Source organism: Pantherophis guttatus, chromosome 3 (genome assembly GCF_059756535.1).
Source record: "Pantherophis guttatus breed Tessera chromosome 3, ASM5975653v1, whole genome shotgun sequence".
Lineage (NCBI taxonomy): Eukaryota > Metazoa > Chordata > Lepidosauria > Squamata > Colubridae > Pantherophis > Pantherophis guttatus.
In genome coordinates, this window is record NC_142065.1 from 170,278,892 (window position 1) to 170,294,569 (window position 15,678).

The 15,678-nt window shown below is 47.7% G+C and overlaps 1 long non-coding RNA gene across 1 annotated transcript; it reads right to left on the reverse strand.

Moving 5' to 3' along the window:
- Positions 1 to 8,550: 8,550 nt before the first annotated feature.
- On the reverse strand, positions 8,551 to 14,464 carry LOC148114899 (uncharacterized). Its single transcript, XR_015732903.1, has 3 exons — positions 14,358 to 14,464; positions 9,573 to 9,923; positions 8,551 to 8,623 (listed from the first exon to the last, which is right to left on the reverse strand). It is a non-coding gene; the product is annotated as an uncharacterized LOC148114899 (long non-coding RNA).
- Positions 14,465 to 15,678: the final 1,214 nt, after the last annotated feature.

Here is a 15,678-nt window from a genome sequence, read left to right on the forward strand (position 1 = left end):
GATGGATAGCTTCCCAGAAACACTTTTTAATTGTGCATCATTTTTAAAAAATGATTTCTGATTGGATGCTTTTAGGTCAGGATAGTCTAAGTGTAAAAAGCTAAGAAGAAAATCTGTATTAATAGATTACATTATTTCAAATTCAGTAATTTTATAAAGAAGAGATATTCTCATATTATCTCATCTCAAATTACTCTGCATTATAAAACTGATAGTAGGTTTATACTAGTTTATATAATAGTAGCTTACTTTACTAGTAAAGTATTAATGATAATCCAGATCAGTGGTGGGTTTCAAAATTTTTTTACTATCAGTTCTGTGAGTGTGGCTTGGTGGGCGTGGGCATGGGCATGGCTTGGTGGCATGGCAAGGGAAAGATACTGTAAAATCTCCATTCCCACCCCACTCCAGGGGAAGGATACTGTAAAATCTCCATTCCAGGGGAAGGTTACTGCAAAATCTCCATTCCCTCCTGATCAGCTGGGACTTGGGACGCAGAGCATAGATGGGGACGGGGCCAGTCAGAATTTTTACTACTGGTTCTCCGAACTACTCAAAATTTCTGCTATCGGTTCTCCAGAACTGGTCAGAACCTGCTGAAATCCATCTCTGATCCAGATAGTACTGTGTCACCATAGGGAAGTACTTTGTTGTATTATTCCTAAAGTATTACTTTAACTGGTTTACATTCCAGTTAAACATCTTATGATATATAATCATATATTGCTATCTTTCTTTTTTACAAAAAATGTTACACAATTGAATCAGAAATGTATTGTGAACTGCCCTGAGTTTCCGGAGAGGGGCGGCATATAAATTTAATAAATAAATAATAAATAAATAAATAAGAACTTGCTTAAAATAAGGGTAATAGAAGGTAATCATCAATAAAATACTGATGATTGTGGAAAATTTCGTGAAAGTCAACATGTAGTTGGTTGAATTGTTGTTCAAACAACAATTTGAGGAAATTTAAATTAAATAATACCAGTTCTTGGGAACACTATTCCATATTTCAAATCTTTAGCTTTTCCATGTTCTAGTGAGCTTCTATTCCATAGAAGGTATCTGTTTGCATTCATTTGCATGCCTACAAAATCTTCATGAAATTAGGAATCTTGATAAAATAGACTATGTTGTTGTGTAGAAGAAACTGGGAGTAAAGCTCAGCTAAGGGACCTCTTTATTCTAAGTCATATTTCTTCTACTGTGTTAGGCACAATACAACAAAGTACTTCCCTATGGTGACACAGTACTATCTGGATTATCATTTTAAAAAGCAATACAATAACTTTAAGATACTAGTTTACTTTTATCCTACTGAAATATTTAGTATAATAGAAAAGGAGATATAAATATTTTAAAAAATCTTATTCAAAGGCCTTGCAATAAAAGAAAGAGAGGAGATATAATTTCTCCTCCACTTTAAAAACTGTTTTCCATCATTGCTTCCAATGGAAGGAAAATGAATAAACATATCTCAGCTTTGACATAACTATTTTGTCAGAATAAGTGGGGGGGGCAGAGGGCCACTCTTGCAAAATGATAGCCTCTTTTAGTGTATCATGCAACATATGTGAAATATTTCCTTGTGTTGTTATCTGATTTCCCCATTTAAACGTGAGAGAAGCTCTACCTGGAGTAGGGTCTCTTTATCCTGTTAGAATAATATCTTTTTAATATATATATGTTTGTATGTGTGTCCTCATCATCTCTGCTTCAGAATCATGACAAAAATTCAAATGATGAAAAGTCTTTCTGTCTGTCTGTCTAAGGAATTTTAATCTTGGCAATAGTTCATCTTAACACAGAGAACTAGATAAGAACTGAATGGTGCAGGGTTGTTTTTTTCTTAAGGAGTGGAGCAAACAAATTTTGGTAGGAATTAATTCACTCATACATAACCATGATCAAAATCCAAGTTAAAAGCAAAAGGCACACAAATATCTATACAGCTGTACCAGAGGTGGCTTTCAGCAGGTTCTGACCAGTTCTGGAAAACCGGTAGCAGAAATTTTGAGTAGTTCGGAGAACCGGTAGTAAAAATTCTGACTGGTCCCACCCCCATCTATTCTCTGTCTCCCAAGTCTCAGTTGATCGGGAAGAAATGGAGATTTTGCAGTAACCTTCCCCTGGAGTGAGGTGGGAATGGAGATTTTACAGTATCCTTCCCCTGCCATGCACACCAAGCCATGCCACATCCACCAAGCCACACCCACAGAACCGGTAGTAAAAAATTTGAAACCCACCGCTGAGCTGTACATTCATTTGATGTTGTTCTGGGTTGATAAATAACATAAAAGACACAAACGTTGGCTCAACTGCAGCTTTAGGATAGGAATGTGTTTGGGGTAATGGCATTTTCTTCTTTCCAGAAGCAGACTTTCTGGGTTTATTTCCCAAAGGATGATTTGGGGCAACAGTCTCTGTTTTCTCTGTCTGGAAAAGTCTGTAGAAAGTGTGGCAGAGTTTCAGACAGATCGGCATGAGCCGATACTTTCAAATCTAAACTAGAATTAAATTGGGCACATGTTGACATCAGAATCTGAAATTTAAGACAAGTGGGCCACTGCACATGCATAGAGAACCAGTCTAAATGAATTTCTCCTTCTCACGAGACCGCTGCAGTCTTAAGGGCCATTTCATGCAAACACTGGCCTGTTTTATTCCTGAGTCATCTTTTTTCTGAAAGGAATTCTGTTAAGATTGTTTCACTGATTCAACAAGTGGAAACAATAAAGAATAATATACAAGGAGGATGGATTGGAGGGTTTAACAGAACGCAAGGGAGTTAAAAAGAAAAATGAAAGCCATGAAAAGAATCCATACAACAGATAGATTTTATCACTCACACGCAATAGGAAGCTGCATCTAATGTATAAAAATTGCAGATAACAAGAAGCCTGGGAAGCTGGTTGACATTTGTGACAGAAATCTGCCCCGCAGTCTAGTTTGAAAAGAAAGGATTGCTTGCTGAGCTTTCTTCATTACTTGGGTATCTGTGTGTCTGTGGATATGTGTGTTAAAAAGGGAAAGATTAGCCTGTTTTCATTCCATATCATTTTCACATGTGTTTAGTCCATTGTTTAATACCTCCTTTGTAACTTGTTTCTATATTAGCCTGCATTTTAAAATCAAACAAAGTGTTCTGTATATAACTGTGCATTTGATACACATTTTAATCAAACAGTAAACTGTTAATAAACTATGCAGCTCTGAGAACAATAAGACAAAACTTGTATGACAAAATTTAAAAAGGTAGGAAATAAATACATAATCATTCCAGTCAGATGTAAATCAAATGTATTCAATTACAAAATAGAGACTGAACAAAATTCAGCAGCCTCTCTTGCTGTGTGTCCATATGTGTGGGGTAGTTAGTAAAACTTAATTCCTTGTGCATCCAAAGCAATAAAGTTATTTATACTTTAGTTAGCATACTCCTTCTGTTCTTTCTTGCTTAACCCCTTATTTATTTGACTGATTTTTACCCTGCCTTTATTATTGTTTATAAATAACTAAAGGCAACAAACATATCCTCTTCATCCCATTTTTCCCCACAAAAATAATGTGGGATGGGTTGGGCTGAAAGAGAGTGGCCCAAACTCACACGGCTGTTTTTGCATACCTAAGATGGGACTGGTTCTAGGCCAGCACTTTAACCATAGAAGGGGCGTTGGTCCTACCTGACACGCACCTTCTCGTTGGGTGGAGACAGCAGCCAGAAGTGGGTTCAGCTCGTGCAATCAGAGGAAGGACTGAGCCTGTCAAAGCTAAATCCCGCCCCCGCTGCTAGGGGCTCCCAGCTTTGTGAAGGATGAAGACAGGCTTAACGTGTGGAACAACAAAAGAGAAGAACAAACATATCAATATACAAACATATCAATGTCCAGACTGACAGGGTGGGACTGGCTGCTGTCTCCACCCAACGAGAAGGTGCGTGTCAGGTAGGACCAACGCCCCTTCTCCATTGTGAGGTGGAGACAGCAGCCAGAAGTGGGACATACCCAAGATCAACGTCCCAAGTCTAGGGAGGGAACAGTCTGGGCAAGTAATTCCCCTTCCCCCCGCACTCTTTGCAGAACTCTCCGCCCGAAGGCCGCCTCTGCCGAAGCATACTTGTCTATCTTATAATGTAGAACAAAGGGTGAAGGAGAGGTCCAGGTAGCCGCTCTGCAGACCTCGAGCAACGAAGCTTGGGCAGACCAGGCTGCAGAAGTCGACGCACTCCTCGTTGAGTGAGCTGTCACCGTAGCAGGAGGTGTTAAGGAACGCAGTTCATACGCCGTAGCGATCGTGCACCGAATCCAACGTCCGATCGTTGACGATGACACCTTAGCACCTAATGAAGCAGGAAGAAAAGACACAAATAATGACTCAGACCAACGAACGTCCGCAGTCCTTGTCAAGTAGATCTGCAGAGCCCTCCGGACGTCCAGCATGTGCCATCGACGCTCCAACTGATGAGACGGATGAGGGCAGAAGTCTGGGAGAATCAGTTCCTGTAAACGGTGAAAGGCAGAGTTAATCTTAGGTACAAATGTGGGGTCGAGTCGAAGCACAACTCAGTCCTCATGGAATATACACAAATCGTCTCTCATAGAAAGAGCCGCGATCTCCGAAATACGACGAGCAGACGTTATGGCCACCAGGAAGGCCACCTTGTATGATAACAGGCGTAGACTGACCGTGCGTAACGGCTCATATGGCGACTCGGTAAGAGAGTTCAGCACAAGGGTGAGGTCCCAAGTGGGATATCTGTGAATGACCGGGGGTGATAAGTTGGTGGCTCCTCGCAGAAAACGCCGTATAATGGGTCGTTGAGACAAGGGTTGGAGAGAGTTGGGAGTCAAAACGGACGAAATCGCCGCCACCTGCCTCCGTAAGGTATTGGGCGAGAGCCCTTTGTCCAAGCCTGCCTGAAGAAACCTCAGGACCTGCAATACGGAAGCTTCCAGTGGAGAGATGTTCAGGGAGAAACACCAAGTAGCAAATGCCCGCCACGTCGATGAATAGATCCTATTAGTGGAGGGCCGGCGTGAAGCTTGGATAGTTTGGATTATGGAAGGAGGGACGTTGTCTCGTTGGAGATCGCCCCGCTCAATCTCCAAGCGGTCAGTTTCAGCCACAGTGGGTCTGGATGGAGGATCTGACCTTGGCTGAGGCAATCGGTGGGGCACGGAAGTGTCCAGGGAGGAGCTACTGATAAGTGCATGAGGTCGGCGAACCATGACCTCCGTGGCCAACGGGGGGCGATGAGGATGATCTCCGCCCGTTCCAGAACAACCTTCTGAAGGACCCGTGGAAGGTCCACGATAGGCACGCCGAAGTGACTCGCCAACCTCTGGAAGATACAGGGATTCAGATGCCACTCGGAGTGGTCTATCGACTGGCAACTGAGCCAGTCCGCTCGTACATTCGCCTCCCCCGAAATGTGTTCCGCCTTCAGGGAGATCAAGTGGCGTTCTGACCAAAGACAAAGTCGTCTGGCTTCCAGCATCAGCAATCTGGACCTGGTGCCCCCCTGGCGATTTATGTGGGCCTTTGTTGAAACGTTGTCAGTGAGAACCAACACATGCGCTCCGGCTACCAGATGATGAAAGGCCCGGAGAGCGAGAACGACGGCTCGTAGTTCCAGCCAGTTTATGCTGCGGGAGGTGTCGGTGGCCGACCACGTGCCCTGAGCTACTTGAGTCTCGCAGTGAGCGCCCCAGCCGAATTTGCTGGCATCGGTTGTGACGACGACCCAGTGGCGGTCCAGGAAAAAGCTGCCCTTGGAGATGGACGGGGAGCGCCACCAGCGAAGGGACGCCAACACCTCCCTGGGGACGGAAACTCTGGTCGATGAGGTGCCCTTCCCCGCCTTCTGCAAAGGCAAAAGAAACCACTGAAGGCTTCTCACGTGGAACCTAGCCCAGGGAACAATATCGATAATAGAAACCATTTTCCCCAATAATCTGGAGAGAAACAAGGGCGAGACCCTCTTCTCTCGCATGACCTGAGTCACTAGGGCCTTAAGTCCCTCCTGCCGCTCCCTAGACAGATAAACCTTACCCTCGACCGAATCTATGACAGTCCCTAAGTGGATGATCCTAGTGGAAGGGACGAGGTGACTCTTTTCCACGTTAATGGAAAAACCATGGGCGGCTAGGGTCCGAATGGTGAGGTGAAGGTCAGAGTAGGCTCGAGACAGAGACATAGACATAATAAGGATGTCATCCAGATAACACTGGAGACGAATTGACTGAAGTCTGAGAGAAGCGGCTAAAGCCACCAATATTTTAGTGAAGCTACGGGGAGCTGAGGAAAGGCCAAAGGGCAAAGCCCTATACTGAAAATGCTTTCCAGAATAGTAGAAACGTAAATACTTCCTGTAGGAAGAACGAATGGGTATATGTAAGTATGCTTCAGTTAAATCAATTGAACAGAGGAGATCGCCCCTCCGAACGCCGTCAAGAATAGAATGTAAAGATTGCATTTTGAACCTTCTATAAATTACAAATCGGTTCAAACGTTTTAGGTCCAGAATCGGTCTCCACCCACCCGAGGACTTAGGTACAAGGAAGACCCGAGAGTAAAACCCACGCCCTAATTGATCCAATGGCACAGGTTGGATAGCCTTGATGGCGAGGAGGTGATTGATGGCCGAATCCATGAGGGCTCTATGCTCAGGGCAACCGGAGCGGGGACAGCGGAGAAAAACAGAAGGAGGGGTGGAGACAAACTCGATGGACAGCCCCGATCGGATGGAGGCTCTGATCCAGCAATCTGAAGTAGTGCGTTCCCAAATGGCAGCAAAACGGCCCAATCTGCCACCCACGGGAAAGTTAGGGACACTACTAACGACGGCGACGGATGGAACGACCCCCTCCCCCTCGAAAGGGCCGTCTAGACATAAATGGCCTGCCTCTTCCGGGCCTGTCCTGAAACCCCCTCTGTCTAGGAACAAAATGACCCGCACCACGGGAAGAACCCAGCCCCCCGTTCACTGGGCGAAATTGGGCGCGAGAGGGAAAGGGGAAATATCTGGATTCCCCTCTACGGAAAACAGTGGGCAAGATCTTCTTTTTGTCCTTACTTTCTATCAGGAAAGCCTCCAACGGGTCCCCAAACAACTTCCCCCCCAGGAAGGGAACTGAAGCCAAACGCCACTTATGGCGGGCATCAGCTGGCCAATGTCTCAGCCAAACCAGGCGCCGGGCTGCTACAGTCGACGCCAGAGACTTCGAAGCAAAGCGAGCTGCATTTAACGTTGCGTCCGCCGAAAACTGTACTGCCGCCACGATCTTATTGACGTCTTGCTTGAATCTGGAATCCTCATTGGCGAGTTTGTCTTGAAGTTGGCGGAGCCAAAGGAGGGTTGAACGATTAAAAAAGGAGGCCGTAGTGGCTGAATGGATGGCCCAGGATGCTGCAAGATGAGCGCGTTGCAGAACCTGCTCAGACCGACGCTCTTCGGGACGCAGGTTCTCCTCAGGATTGCCAGGAACCGTAGAGTGGGAAAGCAAGGCCGCAACAGGAGCATCCACCGTGGGGATCTGGAGCAGAGAGGACAACTCTGAAGAAACAGAGAAGTTTTTTCTGTCTGTAGTAGATGGCACAGGAGCCGAAGCAGGAGATGACCATTGCTTTTTAATAACGTCCAAAAATAGAGGAGGAGTAGGAACAGTCGTCACAGATTTAGGAGGCTCCGTAAACAAGGAATTTAGCGCATTGTCGGACGTAGGAGGGACAGATTGAGCGGAGGTCCCAAGTTGAGCCGCATTAACCGCCTTAAATAGTAAGGACTTAAACAGAGCCTGAGGGAAAAGACCAGTAAAAGGGGGTTGGTCCGGTGGAAGTCCCTCATCTTCTGACAACTCCGGTTCTTGAAGCTCAACTTCTTCACAGACGGAAGGACGGCTTACACATGAAGGAGCAGGAGAATGAGAACCGGCTCTGGATAAGAACTCATTGTCTTCATCCCCATCCGAGGATACAGAGGAATTAGATGGAACTGACCAATTCCTAGGGTGTTTTGACCGATAGGAATCACGGGCAGCCAAAGATTGCTGTACTGCGGTCTCAATCATTTTTTGAATGTCCTCAGTATTAAAAACTGATTGAATCTGGCCAGAAGCCGGCCCGACTTCCGAAGAAGTACGGACTGGAACAGAAGATAAGGGCGGCGGCGGCTGCTCGGGAGGAGCTGGAGCCGGAGCAACAAGAGCCAGAGGAGAAGGAACTGGAGCAGCACCCCACAAATCCGAACTATGATAGTCCAGAGGACAGTCTTGAAGCGACATTTGTTCCGACGTAGGAGAAGACGGGCGGGCACTGACCCCAGATAAGACAGAATTAGAGACCAAAGATGGACGTTTGTTGGCCCTCTCACTCTGCTGTTTTGAACTTTTTTTCCTTGCGGTGGGGGGCCCGTGGAGGGTCCAATGAGGAACCCTTACAATGCAATTGGGACCTTGTCATGAATAAATGCCTTGCCTCTGATCCAGATACAGAAGCAGGGGGGCTGGGCAAGCCAACCCCCAAGGTCCACCCTAACCCAATGACCCCTCCTTACCTTGGCCACGCCCCAGGGGTACTTAAGGATCAGCCATGCGGTCCTGCCTCAGTTCCAGACTTGTACCTGTAACGATAAGATGCTTAATTAATAAACAATATTTGATACATTAAGAATCTGTCTATGGAGTTATTGGGCACGATCCTCGGACATATCTAACAAAATGGTAGCAGAGGATGGTTGGATAGCCCAATCCTGATACTCCACGACATGCAAGGGACCACAACAGACAGGGTGAATACCAGAGCATTCACCAAGAAGATGGCAGGACGATCTGCCCAACCCGAAACCACGCAAGGAGAGGCACCCGAGACGAGCGGCCTACTCCACCACCCATCCACCCCGGCCAGGAGCAACGAGGAGTGGACGAAACACGAAACCTCAAAGGAAGAGATGCACGACCTAAAAGGAAAACTCCTCGAACTGATAGATTCGTCGCAAAGCAACAGCGGCCTCATCGCGGAACTCCGAAGCCTGATCAAAGGCTCCGAAGCAGCGAGTGAGGAAGATGAAGACGAATCCGACTACAGCGAAGGAGACCCGGTAAGGGAAGATTTCCCCCACCAAAAACCTACCGCAAAGGCCGAAGGAGACTTCGCGCCCTTTTCACGGCGGCCATCTTGGGAGACGGCGTCATCAAAGATGGCCGACCATCCACCAATAGACTCCCGGGATTTAAATCCTATGGCGGGAATCGGGGCCTACTCAAAAACTACCGACCAAAAATACTACAAAAAACACAAAGGCCCAAAAACAAAACTTACAAGCTCGCCAACCGAGCCCGAAGTCAACAAGGCCATCGAACTAATCGCCGCGGCCCTAGGGGACAAGGTAAAAATACCGGCCGTACATCCCGGCGCCAGGCCGAAAAATAAAAGGGACCCCAACGCGACGAGGGCCGACACCGGCACCCACCCTGGGAAGGACGCCACCATCGCGTGGACCCAGGACCACCCAGAGCCCCTAAGAGGTCCACCCACTAAAGCGGGACGCCAAGGGCGATGGGACTACTCACCAGACCGACGACCGGGACCAGACCCGTGGACCGCGAGGCCATCCGCAGGCAGAGGACGTCCATCGGCGGGCAGGGGGATCGGCCCGACACCCACAGGCGACATCCGCGCGAGACCGGGCCAACCGGGACCATTCGCGGCCCCAACGGGACTCCCAACGTCCACCGGCGATCCTCACCGCTTTCCGAGGCTCCAGGCGACGATCCGCGACGATCCCGAGCAGGCAAGGCCAACCGGAGAGGAGCTGAAGGCCCATCCGGAAGATTGGGGCCTTCATCCGGGAGCAGCATGGACGAGCTCCTCACTCCACGACGACTGGGGAGAAATGAACCTCACGCATGCGCAGCACGCCCCTGTAAGAAAAACGGAACAGGACATAGAGCTACACCGACGCAGACACATAGATACAAGTCAGTTCAGACTTGCCACAGTCGTTCCTCTGCCATATTGCGAGTATCCTTATGTGAGGAACCATGGACAGCGACATAATGTGAGTAATTTAACTTACAATTCAGGGACTTTACCCAGTGATTTTCCTAAACTGAGGCTAGATGGGGAGAATTTCCTGGACTGGAATCAACAGCTCCAGGGCACCCTGCTTAAGGAAGACCTGCTATCCATGGTTACAGACCCCCCAGAAAAACCCTGGACTTTTGAATTGGATTGCATCCATCACAAAGCTTACTGTATTGTCATTGCCAGCATTACCCCCAGCATTTACCCCAGTATTGGCCACCACCTGACTGCATTAGAGATAATACAGAGAATGCACAAACTGTTTTACTGCCAAAGCGTTGCCAGCACCACCAGGCTGTCTAGGGAGTTTTATGCCACTAAACTCAAGGCAGGGACACCCATGAGCGAGCATTTACTATCACTAAATAATACTAGGGCCCAACTGACACAAAGGGGGGAGGTCATAAGCGAGAGGACCATGATAAGTATCATAGTAAATTCCCTAGATCCCAGTTGGGACACCTTTATTACACAGATAGACAATCTAGGGACAGGGAGGCTCTCACTTGAATTACTAACAAGTAAACTAATATCAGAGGATTGCATTAGAAAGGAACGCTCCCTAAGCCGCAGGGAGCAAAGACCCAGCAGAAAGATTGAACCACAGGGCAGGAGCCAGAGCAACACAGAGTGCTATATATGTGGGTCAAGAAACCATTACAAGAGGGACTGCCCTAAAAATACAGGGGACAGAATGCATAGGAGAGATAGACCAGAACAAAGGACAAGACACACTAGCGGACGCTCGCCAGAGGTCAGGCACAGGCGTAGGGATTCACCTAGCCCTAGAGACAGGAGAGACCACAGGGACAGTTCCAGGGAGAGCCACACTGGATCACTGTACGGCATAGGGGATCAAACACAACACGTAGGCCAAGACAGGGAGGAAGGCACATGGCTGCTGGACTCAGGAGCCACAAACCACACCACACACGATCGCAACCTACTAACCTCTTTCACAGGAGAAAGTTTTGTAGTGAAAGTAGCTAACCAGAATAACGTACAAGTAACAGGCAAAGGTAATGCATACGTACCAGGAATAGGTATGATACGGGGAGTACTCCTAGTACCAAATATACCATATAATATCCTTGCCACCCTAAAACTAAGCAAGGATAACAATGTCGAAGTGACTTTCAAAGAAGGAAAGGCACAGGTGACCAGAGGGGGTAAAGGGATAGGGAAAGTAGTAGTCAGTGGGGAACTACCATTCTTCCACCCAACCAAGAGCACACAGCCAGAAGTGACCAACCACCGAGGGGTCAACTCCAATGACACAGGCAACGCAAGCAAGGAAGTAGAGGGGGTTGAGCACACACACACCACCGATGAGCCCAATGAACAGGGGACACCTAGGAAGGGGAAACCAATGATAGGGAAACCAATGCATGACAACTGTGCCCACCTATTACACAGGAAACTAGGACACATTAGTTTCCCCGTAGTACAGAAAATGTTGGAATGCTCTGAAGGTGTAAAAATAAAGGATTGTGAGAACTATCTCGAGTGTTCTATTTGTAAGGGCTCCAAATTAAAAACCAAACCAAGGCCCAAGAAGTCAGTACGCACAACTAATTCGGTTTTCCAACTTGTACATATGGATCTAGTGGGGCCATTAAGGCCTTCCATCAAGTACAGGAAGAGGTACTTCCTGACCATAGTGGATGACTTCAGCCGCTATGGCTTCGTGTACACCCTAAAACACAAAAATGAAGTTTTTCAAAAATTTAAGGAATTCTATGCGAGGGTGGAGACACAACACAACACCAAAATCAGGCAAATAATGACAGACCGGGGGTCTGAATTCTTATCAAGCGACTTCTCGCGATGGTTAAAAGCACGCGGGATGGTCCACTACACGACTTCTCCTTTTTCCGCTTTTCAAAATGGCGTGGCGGAACGAAAAAACGGAACGCTACAGACCATGATGAGGTGCGCACTAGATGATGCCGGCCTAGGGCAGCATTTCTGGTCCGAAGCACTCATTTATTCGAATTATACTCTAAATAGACTGTGGTCCAGCGTACTAAATAAAACCCCATATGAATTAATGTACCAAAGGAAACCACAAGTGTCACACTTACACATATTCGGGGTCACTGCAGATGTGCACATACCCAAGCAACTCAGGCGTAAGGGGGACAGGGTATCCAGGAGGTTGAGGTTCATGGGCTATGAACCGGGAACAAAAGGATACAGGTTCATAGACAACAGCAACAATTTCGTGATATCACGAACAGCTGTTTTTCACGAAAACGCTAACTGGTCCAAAATACACCTCAACGAGGTGTCCCTTAACAAGGACGGACCAGGGGATGATCAAAAGGAAATGAAACACCAAGCAGGGAGGGACACTGAACACAGAAAGAACAAACCCAGAGGACAGGAAATACCAGTGAAGGGATGGAAGGAAAACCACCCGCTCATTAAAGTAGACGCACTCACCGAGAGAGAAGCTAGGCACATGCATGACACAGAGACACCCCCTGACAGACCAGTCAGGACAAACAGGGGCAAAAGGCCAGAAAGGTTAGGGGACTACATATTATCCCTACACAATAACCAACTAACCCCCAACACATATGAGGACGTACTGGGGTTACCAAATGAGGAGAGAGAGAAATGGGAGCAAGCCATGGAAAGGGAAATGGACAGCTTGAGGGAACTAAAAGTATACACTCCCTCTAAAGTTCCAACAGGAAAGACAACCATAGGCACTAGGTGGGTCTACAAGATTAAGACTCTAGAGGGAAACAAAGTGCTCTACAAAGCAAGGTTGGTGGCCCAGGGATTCGCCCAGAAATACCCTGATGACTACACGGAAACGTACTCCCCCACAGTCAGGGCTGAGAGCGTGAAATGTGCACTGGTGGTCGCATCACTGCTGGGGCTGGAGGTGCACCAATTCGACGTGCAAACCGCTTACCTACACGCTGAGCTCGACAAAGAGATATACGTAAGAGCGCCACCCAGCCAAAGCACCAAAAAGGGGGAAACCTGGATTTTAAACCGGAGCTTGTATGGACTCAAACAGTCAGGGAAACGTTGGTATGAGTGCCTATCCAAGACATTGAAATCCATGGGGTTCTCAGCCACCTCAGCCGACAACTGCTTCTTCACCAAGAAGTCAGGCAACTCCCCCGAGTATGTTTTGATATACGTAGACGATATATTGTATATCGGTGATCAAGCCAGCAAATGTAATAACTTCGCCAATGAGCTGGGGAAACATTTTACACTAAAAATATTGGGCAAGGTAGACAAATACTTGGGGGTACAGATCACGAAAACAGGCAAGGGTTTTCAGTTGTCACAGAAGGATAAAATTTTAGAACTAATACACAAATGCAGCATGACAAACGCCAAGGGGTGTGAAACGCCAATGCAGCCAGACTTCTTGAAGGACATGTATAATGAGGCTGAGGCGTTCAAGGACAACACTTTATACAGATCCACCATAGGCTCCCTACTGTACATTGCGAACTGGACCAGGCCAGACATCGCATTGCCAGTCAATTTGCTGTCGAGACACGTGGGTAAGCCCACCGTGTACCACTGGGAGGCCATCAAAAGGGTATTAAGGTATTTAAAGCAAACTTCCGAGGCCTGCCTGTCATTAGAACCCGAGAACACCAAAACACCCACACTCACGTGCTATGCTGACGCTGACTGGGCTGGAGACGTGAAGTGCAGGAAAAGCACTTCGGGTTACATATTTTTCCTAAACAACAGCCCAGTTCACTGGTACACAGGCAAGCAAGACTTGGTAGCCACATCCACCACGGAGGCTGAATATATCTGCTTGTCTAAAGCCGCCAACAACCTGGTCTGGTTTGATGACCTGCTCGCTGACATATGGGCCGAGCCGAGCTACCCCATCATCATGCACGAGGACAATAAAGCCGCCATGGAAATATCTAAGGCTGAAGCAGTGGGTCAAAGGTCGAGGCATATCGACATAAAGTACAAGCATGTCAGGCAGTTCGTGAATATAGGTTTTGTAAAGGTCATACATTGTGACACGGAAGAACAAACAGCAGACATCCTAACAAAGCCGTTACAAAATAAACAGCACACATATCTCACATCAAAATTAGGAGTCCTCTTGAAAAAAAACAACTCAAGTACATAACACAGAAAAATATCTCGGCCAGGCATTTAGAGGGGGTTTTGTCATGAATAAATGCCTTGCCTCTGATCCAGATACAGAAGCAGGGGGGCTGGGCAAGCCAACCCCCAAGGTCCACCCTAACCCAATGACCCCTCCTTACCTTGGCCACGCCCCAGGGGTACTTAAGGATCAGCCATGCGGTCCTGCCTCAGTTCCAGACTTGTACCTGTAACGATAAGATGCTTAATTAATAAACAATATTTGATACATTAAGAATCTGTCTATGGAGTTATTGGGCACGATCCTCGGACATATCTAACAGACCTTGTGGGCTCATGGGCAGCTGGACTGGTGGAAACTACCAAGGGATCAGTCCCCACATCCCTATGAATGGCCAGGGACTGTTGCTGCACTGTGGCCCTACGGCCATGTTTGCTCTTCCCCACTGCTTTAGGCATGATGGGTTGAAATATGTACAATCAATATGGCCTCTCCCGGACCGCTTTCAATGAATCACCACCGACCTTCGAGAGGCAAAAGGTGCGTAGTTAAAGCACCCCACTAACTGGTGTTAAAGCAGGAGCCAATAATGTCCAGGGAGCAAGGGAAAACGGCCAAGCCTCTACAGGAAAGTTTACAGCCTGGAGGCCTCCAATAGCCGCCACAGCAAGCGCGCCAAATTAACCTACAAAATGGCGGCTGAGCCCCAGAGACAATGGGAGCGCGAAAGATAACTCCACCACCTCAGAAGTTAAGTATCTACGGGGCTAGACTGCTCTAGCCGACAAGGGCGAGCAAAAAAGGCCAAGGACCTGCTAATTTGCCAGGTCCGACAATCAGCTGAGCCAGGGGACAAACGGCAAGCGGCAATTTTAAAAATGGGAAAGAAAACTTCCCTCAGCTTAGAACTTAAACGGGCGGCGCGCAAGGGAAGAAGGGAGCGCGGCAGCTCCACGGCGGTCTAACTGCTCAGAAAGCGCCCCACAGCCGCTGCCTATCAGAAGAATAAATTAGCGGCTCCCTTAAAGTGGCGAGAGGCTGCCCAAGTCCCCACTTACTGACCAGAAGTTGAAAGGGGGGAGTGCGGCAACTCCACAGCAATAACACGCCCAGCCAAGCCTAGAAACTGCTCCGCCGTTCGAAATGGCGGCGCGGCAGGCAAAGGGGAGCGCGGCAACTCCGCAGCGAGAAAATTGTCCCAGAAGGCGAGCAGAATCTCCTCCAAGGGAGCACGAGGCTCCTCAGGCCCCACTTACTGATCCAGGAGGGGCAGGATCGAGAAACCGTCGAAGAGGAAGAAATTAGCCGAAGGTGAGGGTAATTGGTGGTAAATGAATCCGATGTCCAAGAGGCAGAGAATAGTCAGGTAACAGTCCGTGTCAAAAAAAGCCAAAATTTTCGAGGAAAAACTGTCAGAAAGGCAGAAATTTACTAGAGAGAGAATTTCCACACTATAGTCCAGTCTGAAGGACTGAGCAAAG